Source organism: Lutra lutra, chromosome 14 (assembly GCF_902655055.1).
Source record: "Lutra lutra chromosome 14, mLutLut1.2, whole genome shotgun sequence".
NCBI lineage: Eukaryota > Metazoa > Chordata > Mammalia > Carnivora > Mustelidae > Lutra > Lutra lutra.
The window spans coordinates 87143136-87157837 of NC_062291.1; positions in this window are offsets into that span (position 1 = coordinate 87143136).

Here is a 14702-nt window from a genome sequence, read left to right on the forward strand (position 1 = left end):
GGCAAAGGGCAGGGACTCATGCCCATCTTGTGAGGAGGTGGCCACAGGAGGGCGTGTGGCAGAAATACAGGAGCAGGGGTGACTCGCGGGGAGGCAGGCTGCCCACCCCAGAGCCAGCACTGGCTTTCCACGGACCCGAGGCTGCGGAACAGACAGAAGGGAAGGAGTCTGGGTTTTACAATGCCCAGTGTGACCCAGCTGCTGAACACAGTGAGTAAGACTGGGTTGGATCCTGAGTGAGAGAAAGTTCTACAAAAGGTATTTTGTAAATAAGCCGGGCGTGAGTGCCTACGACCAGCGGACGATGGGGTTACTGCTGGGGTATCTGAGGCAGCCGGCGGGGGCTTGGCAGGCGGACGAGAGCCCTTGTTCTTGAAGACACATTGGAGTGTTTAGTGGTAAGATGTCATGGTGTCTCCAATTCCCCTTCACATTGCTCAGGGGAAGCAGTGGGTGTGCGTGTGCACATGTGTGCACCGTGGGGAGAGAGCGCCGTGTGCTTCATTGAAAACGTAGGAACCTGCAGGCCTACGCGTCTTTGTTTCACAGACAGTTACCACCGTGTGGCTTTAGAGTCTTCAGCGCAGAAGCCAGGTAAAAAGAACAACGAGACGTCCACAAATCGTCCCCGTTCCTCAGCCACTGACGTGAGCGGGGGTGTGAGCTGCTTCTGTTTGGGAAGCAAGGAGCCCGGCCGAGAGCAGGGGCTCAGGCCTCAGGTGGATGGGCCTGGACCCGCCCTGGGCCCTGCAGGACCCGGAGACTCTCTGGGTGTGTTGCTGAAAGGCGCGTCCTCTGCGGGTCATGGCAGCGCCTTGTGGCCCTGTCGCTCCTGCCCTTGCCCCCCGTCCCCGGCTGTGGTTAGTCTCCAGTGCCCCGCGGGAGGTTCTTCGGAAGCGTTCGCCTCCTAAGCCACATCCCTTGGAAAAATATGCTCGTAATATTGTTCAGTACCATCTACATGCACGCGATCCCATTTCTACAACAGCCACACCACGCTCCATGTTTATGTGCTCATTACAAAAATTTTTATGACAAACAAAATTAATATTTAAAAGGGCCTTATGCATTTAATAATTTCTGTTTCCCAAATGATGTCAAGCTTGCATTCTCCAGGGTGGGCAGGGGTGTGGAAGCCGGGGGCCTCTTGGAGTAGAAACGCACACCCAGGCCATGCCGTGCGAGTGCCAGTGGTCTGGACTCATCACCCAGTCCTGGCCGGATTGCCCAGATGGTCCCCACCTCTGCTCCCTTGTAGCAGAGGCCTTACGGGTGATGTTCCGGGGAAATGTAGGCTCAGAGCTCCACAGAGCAGGTGCCCTGGCTAGGGCCTCGGCCTCCAGGGACTCTCTTGGAGGGGGAAGGGTGTCCCTTCGTGTGCCCCTGCAAGACAAAAATAAGGGTCCCCAGCCGTCCCCAAGGACTGGCACCCAGGCTGCCTATGCCAAGGGGGGAGAGAGGCCAGAGGCAAGGATTCCACCTGGAGTCAAGCTGATCCCCTGCTTCCCCTGGGGGCGGGAGCAGGCTGAGAGGCCATGTCTCTCAGTGCACCAGATCCCTGTCTCCAGACCACTCCCTGTCCCGATGGGGAGATAACTCGGAGCACTTCCTAACAAGAGACCCTGGTCACAGGGAGCGAGTGCTGGCATTACGGCAGATTTCGAAGGCTCCTCCTGGCCAAGGCTGGGCACCCCCCTCCGTAGCCCTCCCTGATGCCCGATGGTGGGCGGACACGGCCTGACCGACACGATGGCACACGCGGGCGCCAGGGTGACCTGGGCGACAGCCTCCGCTCACGTGCAGGTGAGGAGGTGTAGCAGGTGGCCCTGTGGGCTCCGAAGGGCTTGGCAGACCGTGGTACAGAAAACTCCACCCCACAGTTCCCGGGAGAGGCCAGCTCCCGGGGCCACGGGCTAAGGGCCACACTCTGTGCCGCGTTCCTAACTCCGGGCTGACCCAGAGCGCTCACTGCATTCCTGTCGCAGAAGGAAAAATCTTTCAATGAACATTTTGTACGATGAGGTCATCAATACGCATTTCTGAAGACGCGAATTTTGTCCTAATTTCATTATTGGACTCTTATCGCAAGTTTATATTTTGAGTAGCTGATTCTCAAACCAGGAGAACAGCAGGAAGCCTGGCTGAGCGTGAGCCGTGCGGGCCAGGTGCCATCCTAGACCCTCGGGGGCTCACGTGGACGGGCCGCGTCTGCCCGCTGAATCTCGTCTTCCCAGGGTCCCAGGCGGTGGCTCCACGCCCGACTCCTCCGGGACAACAAGTCTGCGGCACACGAGAGATGCGGTGAAGCCACGGAGAGCCGGCCCGTGCGTGAGGACCTGGCCTGAGGAGCGTGGTGGGTTTCTCCTGAGCGGCGGAGGACACCAGCTTGGAGCGATGTGGGCTGGGCGCAGCAACCACGTGCACGGCTTTGCTGAAAGCTGGTCGGCTCCGTGACTTCTCTGAGTGAAGGTGAGGTCTGGGCTTGGGCACCCAGGGCGGGACGCCGGTCCCCAGAGAAGCTCCTGGGTCCTACGGCTGTTCCCAGCCGGTGCAACCGGGCGAGGCAGAGGGTCGTGGCCACTTTATGTCCAGTCCCCTGGGGGCAGGCTTCTCCATGCGGAGACTCCAGCAGGTACCACTAGGGTGCAGTCTGCAAGGCCCAGGTCATGCCCCAGAGTGTAACCGTGGTGCCTCACATGAGCTCGGGGGTGCCCCTCTGTTGGCACTGACCCTAGAATCCAAGAGGTGGGGGTGTGAGGTCCAGGTCTGCATGAGGAGGGGAGCACCCAAGGAACCCACTTCAGAGTCTGGTGGTTCCTGATGGAGGCGTGGGGTCTGGGGGTCATTATTCTTGGTCCACGCTTCATGTCTTTGAAAAACCCCATATGAGGGCCCCAGTTCATCCAGCCGGCATCCCACATGCCCGTCTGAGCACGCGGAAGCATGTTCCGAGCACGAGAGGATAAAGGTCCTTGTGGGGTGTCCCTACCCCCTGCGTCCCTCTATCCTGTCTGGATCCTGCATGAAGCCCCCCAGGGATGGGCAGTGCCTGCAGGAAATGCATGGTCTCTGGGCAGCCCCAACAATCACAGGGCTGGCCGGCAGCGTCCCCTGTTCCATTACTGCTCTGTTTGGTGCCAGGATGGCTGGGAAGGTGATTAGGTCATGAAATTCACACAGAGGCTTCATCAAGCCCCAGACTGTGGGGGCTGGGGACCCCATCCACTGCCCCAGGGCTGCTGGTCAGGTTGCCATGGACCCACGCCACAGTGTAGCACCTGCGAGGACCATGGGCTCTCAGCTGCCTATAGAGCCCCAGGCACAGCCCCAGTCCTGCCTGTGACAGTCACCTTACTTCTTTGGGCCTCCTCTGCAGACCAGGGTAAGGACTAAATCAAAACCAAACAAAACCAAATGAGGGGACAGTGAGGGAGAGGCGGGGCAGGCCCAGTCAGGGGCTCAGAGCTTGGTTGTCATTCAGGGATCTGAGCTTTGGGGCCCGGTGTGGACAGGGGTGGTGCAGAGAGTGGGTCCACCTCTGGTCCCAGGCCTGGGAGAACTCGGGGGTGGGGGGCCTGCTGCGTGGCTGGGACTGTAACGTCTGGCTGTGGGCGCAGCCAGCAGTGAGGTTCCTGCTGAGTTACTGGGGCAGAGGGGAGGCCAATGCCGTGGACACGTGGGAGCCGGGCTCAGCCCCACCTCTGTCACCTCTGGAAGTGACAGGTGGGGCATTTATCACGGGAGGTTGAGCCCACAGCCATGGAGGCTGGGCAGGGGGAAGGGAAGCTGGTCCATGGGGCTAGCAGATGCCCGGCACAGGCCGTCTCTCTACCTCCAAGCCCCTGACCTGGACAAGCGAGCGCGGTGTGTGGAGAACCCCGAGGAAGGAGCCCGTGTGACTACCGCAGCACGCAAGGTAAGCCCGCGGGTGCGTGAGGTCCCCGCTGCGGCGACCCCAGGAAAGCTCTTCCAGCTCAGCCAATGGCACAGTCTCCCACGTCACTGGCTTTGACCTTGGCAGAGAACTCTGGAATGTGGAGCAGGAGGCTTAGAAATGATGGGATCCAAACCGTCACCCAGGGCTGCTCGGGGAACCGGAGGCCAGGCTTGGCCAGGCAGAGCTCTCCCAGGAGAACGGGATGCTGCTGGCCTGTGCGCTGGGGTGCAGGCGTCAACAGGCTGAGCCCACAGCCAGCAAGCCCTCCCTGATTCATGACCTTTACGGAGCTCACCCTGCCAGCAGCCCGCTTTCTCAGCCTGTGGCCAAAAGGGACTTTCAAATCTAAATATTGTCATGTAAATTTGTTTTTAGACTTAAGCTAAGAAACGATGATGTTGGAAGGAACACATAGCTAAGAGGCTGATTTATTTTTTCCTGAAGATATTTTCATTATTTGATAAGGATTTAAATGGATTTTAACTGCCTCCCCAGATAGTTCTTTTTAAATGTTTTAATTTTAAGACCTTCCTGGTTAATACGTTATATGACGCACCATCAAGTTATACATTCTTTGTCCTATCAGCCTGAATAATAGGAAATGGGATTACAATAATACCTTTGCGGGGACAATTACGTGCAGCAGTCGTGGCGCAAAGCTGGTCTCCTCCCAGCTGCAGCTGGCTGGGGGCCATCTCCCTGTACTTGCCATCTCCCTGCCTCCCCCATCCTTACCCTCTACCTCCAGGGGTCCAGGGCACCCGCCATGCCCGAGGCAGCCCAGACCCGAGAGTCCTTTCCCAGGGACAAGGGCGTCAGGAGTGAACGGGCACTTTCTGGTCAGGCAGGTGGCTTGGCCCGAGCCCGTCCTATCCAGCCATCCACATCTGCGGCTCCTCTTCCCTGCAGGTTCCCGCACAATGGGAGCTGGCGTTGTGCAGCTGTGAGCTTCTGAGAATTTTAGCAGCTGGCCCAAGCTCGCCTGCTGAGCACCAGACTCTGACCCCACAGACTCTATTTGAACAACACTGACCACCCATCAGCCCTGGAGGGGAACTGAGGTCAGGCATTTGCTGGGTCTGTGGCTCAGAGCAGGTGACTTCTCTTGCCTGAGCCTCAGAAGGCATCAGAACAGGATACCGCAAGGGTCTGGTGGGGCTGGAGGAGATGCAGGCTTTGAGCCTCTATGATGTCACCTGCCATCCTTACACCGGGAGCCCCTCGAGGCAGTGGCTAGACACTGGGTGTTTGAGGCCGCCTGCTGGTGCCCTGTCCCAGCCCTAGTGCTCACTGCCTCTCGTTGACTCTGTTCATCTGTGAATTGGGGGCAGTGGTCTTGCCTCTCCGGGGGGTCTGTGTAAGGATTTCGTGAGTTGGTGCCTCAAAGTGGAACGGCCGGCAAGAGCGCGCAGGGCTGTGAAGACATCGGAGCCACACCGTTGCTCCAGCGCCATCCGTGCCCGGGGCTTGATGCGCTGCACCGGCCTGGCTGACGTGCCCGTGGCTGCCGAGCACCGCTGTGAGCTCCCGAGCTGGCGGGGGCTCTGCTGGTCCCATTCTTTCCCCGGGACCTAACGGGGTGAGTACTTGGGATTTGTCACTGCACATCCCAACGTGGGGCTTGTTCTGCATCCATAGGTGAGACAAAGGGTGGTGGCCGGTCTTCAGGCTGCCCGTGAACCCCCCTGAACAAGGGAGTCCCAAGCCAGGAGCCCGGGGTTTGCTGTCTGGACCTCCCGGAGAGCCCCTCGGCCCCCGGGCTTCAGGCCGGCTGAGGAAGGGTGCGTGCGATGAAGGAACCAGCAAAGAAACAGCTGGCTGCGGGCTGTCCATGTGCGATGCTGCTGGGCAGGGGCAGAGCGGGCCAGTCCCGCTTCCCAGTCGCCGGGCCATGCTGATGTAGCCAGAGCAGAATTGCTGGGGCCTTTATGGGCCATTTCCATTTCTAAAATACGCCTTAAGTTGCAAAGTGATAATGCATGTGGCAAGAAATATTTATGGTGTATGGGACTGTGATAAATATTTCTTTTATGTCCTAAATAAAACCCCCAGTCCTGAGTGTTTTGTGGCCTCTTTTATGTCTTCGCATTGTGGCCCTGGCCCTGTGATTCAGCCAAAATTTAGTGGCAGCGAACATGAGCTATGGGACGCTCCCCAACCCCCCAGTCGTCAGCCCTCGGTGCCAAGAGCCGCCTCGGCCGCTTTGTCTGGCAGGAAGCCCGGCCAGATGGGAAAGGGTCAGACGCCACACAGAGGAGCGGCTTTCCCAAACCCAGGGCCCTGGCCATGTCGAGCGACACGCTGGGCTCTGCGCTTGGAACCCGGCCCCGCAGGATGTCTCTTACGCTGTCGTGGGAGGCGGTCTGTTACACGGGAGGGCACAGAACTGAGGACAGGTGATGGCCGTAGGTCTGCAAGTCCATTTGGATCCAGAGAGCACTCCGAGTCCGTTAGTCTGAGCTACAACAACAGGCCGTGGGCCGGACGCTGGTGTTAAATGCAGGTATGGGGAAGTCGCGGAAGTCCCAGGGCAGTGTAAGGGACATGTTCCTTGACACATCTTGCCGGCAGGCGACCTACTGAGAGAAGCATGTGGGACGCCCACCTTTGGAGACCCGCAGACAGAATCAGAAGACTGAAACGGAGAGACCCATCTCGGATGGGCGTGCTGTTGGGTCGAGCGCCCTCCCTGCAGATGCCACGCCACGCTTGCTCTGAACGAATGGGAAGGTCGCCTGTCCTCTCCTGGAAACGGCCACCCTGTGTTTCTGTCCACTCAAGGCAGAGGTCACCTTCCAAATGACAGTCTACACAGGGCCAAGACCAGGTAGGACTATCCCTGCGGGGGTGGGTGGATGGAGGGGGACTGTTTGGGGCCACACTGTTCAAGCACACGTGTGTGCACATCCAGGTGCATTCCCAGCACACACACGCGTGTACATATGCACGTTCGCCCATCGGCGCTGGCCTCGGTGGGGCGAAGCAGACCGGCCCGGCTGGCTCATCACTGCGCTGCTGTGGCTGTCAGTGTGCTCTGAGCTCCCCCATCAGGCACGGGCCCCGCAGGGCTCCACCCTGGCCCCGGTCTCAATGTCCCTTGAATGCCAAGGAGATACCGTCCTTGAGAACTCAGCCTAACTCCACTGAAATGAAAACATTACAATGTCTTTGCCCCGCGACTGGCCAGCTGGTCCTCACTCCGTCTCCCCTTAGACTTGGGCCCTGCCCTCTGCCGTTCCAGGACAGAGGGACAGAACATGGAAGCAGGGGACGAGACGGTCTTTTCCTGGCCCCGAGCTGTGTCCAGTGAGCTCCCCGCTCACAAGGGCAGCAAAAGCAAAAAGGCCATGATGAAAAGATAAGGGTCCCTTCTGAGTAAACACCGTGTTGGGCCATCGGTAGCAGCCGTGTATGCAGAGTGTGTATGGGGAGGGGGCAGGGGCTCTTTCCACTGACGGAAATGCACCCGCAGGTAGAAATACTGCCTGGGACCCCCAGCCCTGCGATTGAGCTGCTGGGATGCGTCGTGGGGGCAGAGCCCTGGACATGAAGATGATCCACGGCTCCTGAGCTGGGCACGGGCAGGGCCTTCTCCTCCCGTCCTCCCCCGCAGTGGGGAGTGGGGAGAGCTCGGGTCAAGATGGCATTTAGATGAAGAGGAAGGAGATTCGGGAATGGGGGGAGCTAGGGAAGTGGGCCCTGTGGCCGGCCCGCCGAGCCCTGGAGAAGCTGTGTCCCCCTTGTGAGCCCGCACGCACCCCCACCTGCGCACCTGCTGGGGCGGCCCCGTGCTGGTGGGACCTGGCATGAGGCTTGCCCTGTGGATGGAACCAGGAGCTCAGTGTCCCTGCTGAGAGCAGCGAAGAGGCGCGCAGGCTGTCGGCCACTGTGGGGAAGGACGGTCACTTGGGCTGTCACCATCCCTCGGTGGCATTTCTGAAAAGGAGGACTCAGACAATATGTTACCTTCTCCTTACTTTGCCTTCCTCTCTACCCCAGCTTGACTAAAAGTTTAAGAAACAGTGAAGGCAAACTTCAGGGTCCCCTGAGAGCTCTGGCACATTGTCCCCAGCAGGCTGGTTCATGCCAGTGTGGTCGGCGGAGCCTGCCATCCGGCATCTTCACACCACGGGAGCAGGCGGGCCTCTCGCTGGGACCTGCTGGCCTGGGTGCATCTGCTGCTCCCGCAGGAGGATCGACGGTGTCACCAGCAATCCCGATGCTGGCCCAGACGAGGGCTGGGGCCCGTGGAGGCAGAAGGGCCCAGGACTGTGAGCGCAGACGCGGCTGGAGTCCTGACCTGTGCAAAGACGGCTCCCGGGATGCGGTTTTGTCTGCTGGGGACCACGTTCCAGAAGGGGAGCAGGGAGCTCAGTGAAGGAGAGCCCTCGGGGAGGCTGGGAACGAGGACGGGGGCCCCACAGAGATTCTCCGAGCGTGGTGGCTGCAGAATGACTCGGAAGCCAGTGGCTGGGTCAGGGAGTGGTGTCCCGTCCACAGAGGGCGTGGCTGCAGGTAAAACCCCATCATCCTTTGGGCATCGGCCAGCCTGGGGTGGAATCTGGGATTGTCAGGACGGGGCAACATGGGAAAATATCACTGCTCTAGTTTACGGCCAGCTGGCTAGCGCAGGAGCACCCAGAGGCCCCCAGACCCGTCTCAGCTCCTCCCGCACCAGCGGTAACTGGGCCATTTCTAGAAGTGTGTGCTCGGGCTTCAGAGCAGCTGCCAAGAGAGCCCACGTGGACGACGCGGCATGGGGCCCCATCCCAGCTCTCCTGGGCGGGGGGGTGGGGGGGAGTGTTGCACTGAGGTGGGGCTCCATTCCTGGGTTTCGGCACAACTCCTGTCCGCTCACTCTTCCAGCGCCCGAGGCCAAAGGCTTGCGCCAGGCTTTGAAGAGGAGCTGCATCCTCCGATCCCAGACATGCGTGTGGGGTGGGGAGACGCAGCCCCAGAGCCTGAGAGCAGCTGCTTACGCTTGTGGTTTGCAAACGGTGGTGGCAACCGGCTGGAGCGTTTGGGCGAGGTGACCGGGCCGGAAGGGATGTTTCCTTTCAGGCTGGGCTCCGCTGTACTGCAAATCCCCACACCGCCCGACACGAGCTGCACCTGAAACGCCAGGGCCCGTGAGCGAGGGGGAAGGGGACGGTCCGGAGAACAGGCTTCCCGTCCCTGCCCTGCCGGGCGCCGGGCTTGCTCAGACCAGGAGTGGGGTCAGAGTGGCGTCCGGTCCCAGGAAATCAGTTGGTTTGAAGTCGCCCGTTGGCTTTCTTGGCTCTGGGTGACTGACAGTCACCCATGGGGACCCGGCCCCAAGTGGTGGAGGGCGGGGCAGGGACGACATGGGGACGCGCTCCCCAAACTCAACACGCAGTGAAGCTTGGCTCTTGCCTGGTGAAGGCCGTTCCTGCTTCTCGGGAACAAGGGCAAAGTGAGGTTTGGCAGAACTGGGGAGAAACAGAGCCCGTGTGGATGATGCTACTTTATCTCTTGTCCAGGATGGAAACGGAGACTCAGGGCCCGTGAGAGAGGGAGCCCATCACAGAGGGGAGCCTGATGGCCCAGTGTCCCCCGGGGGACCGTGCAATACAGAGGCCACACCTGCCAGAGAGTCCTGAGCTTGCTTTGTCCTCCCAAGACAGGCCCCATAGCAGGTGCACTGCTGTCCTGCTCCCACGGAGCCCAGGTCCCAGATGTGCTCCCGCCCCTTCCTGTGCCTCACGGGGCCCCATGGCTGCGGACTCTCCTCAGGGGCCACACAGCCCTGGACCCTCTGTTCCAGCCACTGCTCCCTCGGTGACACTCCCCAGAGTGACTGCGCCATCTGCCTGTTTCTGCTGGTCTGCCTTCCCCGCACCAACATCAACCTCCCAGGGGCAAGGCCCCATCTGTGTGGCTGCCTGTCATGTCCTCCGTGCTGACGACCAAGTCTTGCACAATCCGGGAGCTTGCTGATAGCCGTGGGGCAGATGACTGACCGTGGTGGTTTACAAATGTCACCGTCCTCTCCACGCACATCCTCCACACGGGCTTCCCAGAAGCCCGGTGGGCTCTGCTATTTCAGTCACCCCTGAGGCAGAGCGGGGTGCTGGGTCTTTGGGGTAACATGACCCCGGAGGAGGTCACAGTCTGTCAGGAGGCCACTGGCTGTTACCCGGGCACATCTTGCTCCCCGTCCTCTGAGCCTCCACACATACTGTTCCCTCTGCCTGCACCCCCCCAAGGCCTTGGGCCCCCCACTCCTGCTCAGCCTCTGGACCTCATTCCTATCCCCTTTCTCTTCTCCAGCACACTCGGCCGAGCGCTCCAGGGGGGCCCCTCGACCCGTAATAACAGCTTGATCACGGGGTTGACCCCCACCCATCTGTGAACCGTGCGTGAGCCTTCCTTCCAGCAGAGCCTGGGCTCAAAGGAGAGTCCCTTGTGTCCCGGGGCAGCCTCGGTGGTGGGGACAGGGCCGGGGCGTTCGGAGCACAGATTCCGAGTCAGACAGACCCTTGCTCACTCCCGGCTGCCCCAGGACCGGGCAACCTTGAGCGATTGCTTACACCTCCGGACCTCGGATCTTCTGTGAACTGAGGACGGTAACCAAGCTCCCCAGGGACTGTGGGGACACTCGACAAGGCAAGGAACAGAAGCCCAGACCAGAGCGAGCATTCATTGGATTATCTGCTGTGGTTAATATTTCTGTTATGCAGAGATCAAGTAGCCTGGTCACTCGGAAAGGGGATCATGTTCCTGTTTCCCGGACCACAGAGCAAACCCCCAACCTGGTGGCCTGGAACAGGGGCACGTTTTGTTCTGCCCGCGGGCCTGCAGCTCAGGGGGACCTGGCTGGGTGGAGCTGGGGTCTGCTCCCCTTGGGGTCCACGCTGCCTCTCAAAGGCCAGGAGCTCCGCACCCGGCTGTCAGTGCTGCTTGTCCCCCGAGACCCAGCCAGGCCTGACGAGCAGAGCTGTTCCATCCGCCCTTCCCCTGTGGCCCCCAGGGAGGCTGCCATGAGCCGGGACGAGCAAGGGAGGCTGGACCCCCTTTAGGGCCTGCCGAGTCCCGCCGCTGCGCTTCTGCCACATCCTTCCTCAGGCATCACAGACCCCGCCCAGCCCCACCCTGTGACAGCGGGGGCAGCACCCCGCAAAGGCACCTGTGATTGTGGCGAGGGGGGTGCATTTCGGGAGGTTCAGTCCACCACAGACTCATACCGGAGCGGAGCGGGCGCTGCTCGGTGCTGTGGCCGGGAAGAGCCACCAAAGCCCACGGGGCCCTTGTCGACGGGGCCCTTGTCCTCGTGGCCGTTGGTTTCCTGCAACGAGCATATGTTTCTTTGATGATCGTTAAGAATCGCATTTTTTAAAGTGTAGTAGAATTTTTAAAGACTGTTTCTTGGAAAAAAAAAAGAAGTGGGGACAGAGAGGGGTTATATCACATGACAACATCACCCAAATTCCCTTGAAACAACTCTGTTTGCCTCAAATTCCACTCCCCCTGCCAGAGCAGCCATCTAACCCCCCCCCCACCCCCCCGCCTGGCAGCCGCTCTCCCCTGTTGCCCTCCCAGGACTGCCCCGTCACCTCCGCACGGCCCACCCAGCACGCGGTGGTTCTGGACGCTGCCCCTTCGAGCATTTCCTCCACCGACCCCCACAAGGGCATCACCCCAGTACCTCAGTAGCCTTTCCCGAGGAGCTGGGAGGCTTTAACCTGGGTCACATTTCAAATACCTTCTGGGGAAAATGAAAACAAAATGTAAGTATTTGGGGAAAAGACAAATGGACCACTTTCTCTCACTATCGCTTATGGACAGTTTGAAGCAGGTCATTCAAATGAAGCCACAGGAAAATAGGCAGTAGGGACCACACACTTAGTAAGGGGATAAACCTCGAGCAAATTCAGAGGAGGAATCGTCACGGCCGTCAGTAAGGAAACCAGCTGGAATGAGTCCGCTTGGATTTCTCCTCTTTTCTGACTCACGAGTTCCAGCTGGATCAGTGCTGCCCGGACCCCGGCCCCTTCTGAGGACCCCCCACAGGGCTGAGGGACGGAGCTCGTGGAGGGACCTCCGTGCTGGGCCAGAAGTTCTCCCCGGCGGAGGAGGTGACAGGCGTGGCATCACCAAAAAGGCGTTGCACACAGGTGGGGAGGAAGACAGGTCATCGCGGAAGGAAGGACTCACAGTCCAGGACCCCGGTGCTGCCGTGCCGGTGTGGGCGGGAGAGCTGGGCGGGGCTCGGTCCAGAGGACGGGGATTGGCTGCCTGGTGCTTGGGGAGGCAGGGAAAGGGACAGGTTGGTCAGACATGCCCTGGCAGCTGGGGTGAGGACTCAGGTGGGACACAGACTGGGAGGCTGTGGCCTCTGGGACACGGAGGCCTGATACAGGGACCAAAGGACCCGTCACTCCTGCGTTTGCAGTTTGATCTGGACGCAGCTAATGGACAGGTTCCGAGTTTCCTGCTGGGCTTCAGCAGCTCAGAGGTCATGATGGTGTTAACCCAAGTTACCTGGTGGCATTTTAGAGGAAAGGTAAATGCGAAAAAAGGAAGCAGAACTACTCTTTAAAAGACATCTTAGTCTGCTGTCCTTCTATAATGTCATAAATTCATGGGGGAGACTTAAGAAATGAATGACTTCGGCAGCCTTCCGGGTGGGCAAGTGTTTGAAACATACACGCAGACACCAGCTGGTTCTGGGTCTTCTCCCTGATGACGCCACAGCTGACCTGCCACCTCCGACAGCTTGCCGGCTGATGGCCGGAGAGAGACGAACGTGACCGTGGATGTCGACGGATCATCTGTCTACGACTTTTAATAATCTAATTTTCTTAGATTCCAAATCACAGTTCTATGAACTGAAATGGAAATTCCCAAACATTGGGTGAGTGTCTGGAACTCTCCGTCGAGGCGGACGGCTGCCTGTGCGTCTCTGAGCACCAAGGTATGGCTGTTTTCCACCTTCCTCTGGCACCAAGGTGAGGACCGCATGATCCCCCTGTCCTCCTGCTGATCCCGTTTCTGGGGTAATCTGCATCTGGATGACTACTCTTTGAGTCTGGGGATGGTAACGGTGATGGTCGTGACTAAGTCGCGCTGACAGCAAGCACACGGACGGCCTGGCGTTGGAGTGACTGAGAGAGTCCACATGGCCATTAGGATCGCAAGACCAGATCCTGGGTCAGCACGCAACGCCGCGTGCCCGGGACAAAGCTGTGTGGGGGCCACCTCCCGCGGGCCTGAAGGAGCACGACGGGAGCCTGGGTGGAGGCTGTGGCTGCAGGAGGCCCTCTCAGCCCCCGAGCTAGGCTGCACCCTCCTAGGCTGAGCCCCAGGAAGGAAGCTTGACGGCCGTGCTGTGCATGGGCTCCGGGGCCACCAGGCAGGGGGAGGGTGTCGGGGAGAGAGTCCGCCCTGGGGCCCTGCAGAGCGCTTGCTGTCATGGGTGATGACCACACTGTGGCCCCAGCGTGGCCGACCATCCAACCAGTTCCCATCTTCATGAGGCGAGGCTCATTAACTCAACGTGTCTGAAACCCAGCGGCTACAACAGTCACGGACCACGTGATGTAACAGGAGCAAGGAAGGGAGAGAAAAATCCACGTGAGAACAGGGCGCTGCGACCTCTGCTTCCGGAGAGTCATGGGACCCGAGCTGGGGATCATGCCGTCGGCAGACCACCCCGTGTCCCCCAGCTGTGTGCGGAGTGGTACTCCAGGTGCCCGGGGAGCCCCCTGGGTTCCTGACACTGTCCCGCCATCCCCATGAGATACCAGAAGCATAACTTCTCTTCAAGAATTGGGATTACGGCCCAGCATGCACAGCCACCACCTTCTCTCCCCGGTGGCTCAGCACCATGAGGAGTTGGAAGGGCCAGGATCCCAGCTTCTGTAAACTGGACCAAGGTGGTGGGTTCTGCCCTGGAGCAACTGGGTTTCCAAGTTCACCAAATCTGGGGTAGTAGGGGCGAGGGTTATTGAGTACAATAATGAGGGGGCCACTCTCACGTCCCCTTTTTGGTGACCAGAGTCAAGCACCGTGATTCCAGGGAGATAGCTGGTTTGAAGCCAGGAGGTGACTCCCCTACAGGACACCACCCCTCACAGGGCCTGGTGCCACCCACGGCACTGTGCCTTCAGCAGGGGAGGTCCAGTGAATTTGGTGGCCACGAGCCTACAGTGGCAATGAGAAGGAGCTTCGTGGGAAGTTGTGCAGTACATAAGCCATTCCACAAGGGCATGGACTGTGGTCATGGGAGGGAAGGAGAATCGGCCTCTGAGAGATTCATTTTTGTGAAGATGAATTGCTCCCCATCAATGGTGAGAGGACGTCATGGGAGGAACCGGGGAAAGGGGTCCATGTGGGACACTGAGCAAGAACCAGGTGGTGAGGGAGACACTGGCTCGGCTTCGTAGGAAGTGTCTGGGGCGTGTGGACTCCCAGCTCTGTGCCCACCCATGCTCCCCTATCCTCTCTATCGCCCATGTCCCGATCGTGTGCCTTCCAAACCCCCCACCAGTGGGCCGCCCTGCCCAGCCTGCAGATCAGTGGGGATCCGTCCTCTCCCAGGGAAGTTAACAGGACTGTCCTTCAGGAGAGCTCATGCTCTGCCCCAGAGAGACGTGCGTCCACCTGCTCTCAGGGGCCACGCCTGACTGGGGAGGGGGGGCTGCAGCCAGCACAGCAGGAGGTGTGACCCCTCCGCCAGGCCATGGCTCTCGCCATCAGCTGACGGATGACGAGGAGTGTGCAGGCAGCAGGGACGGGCAGCAGC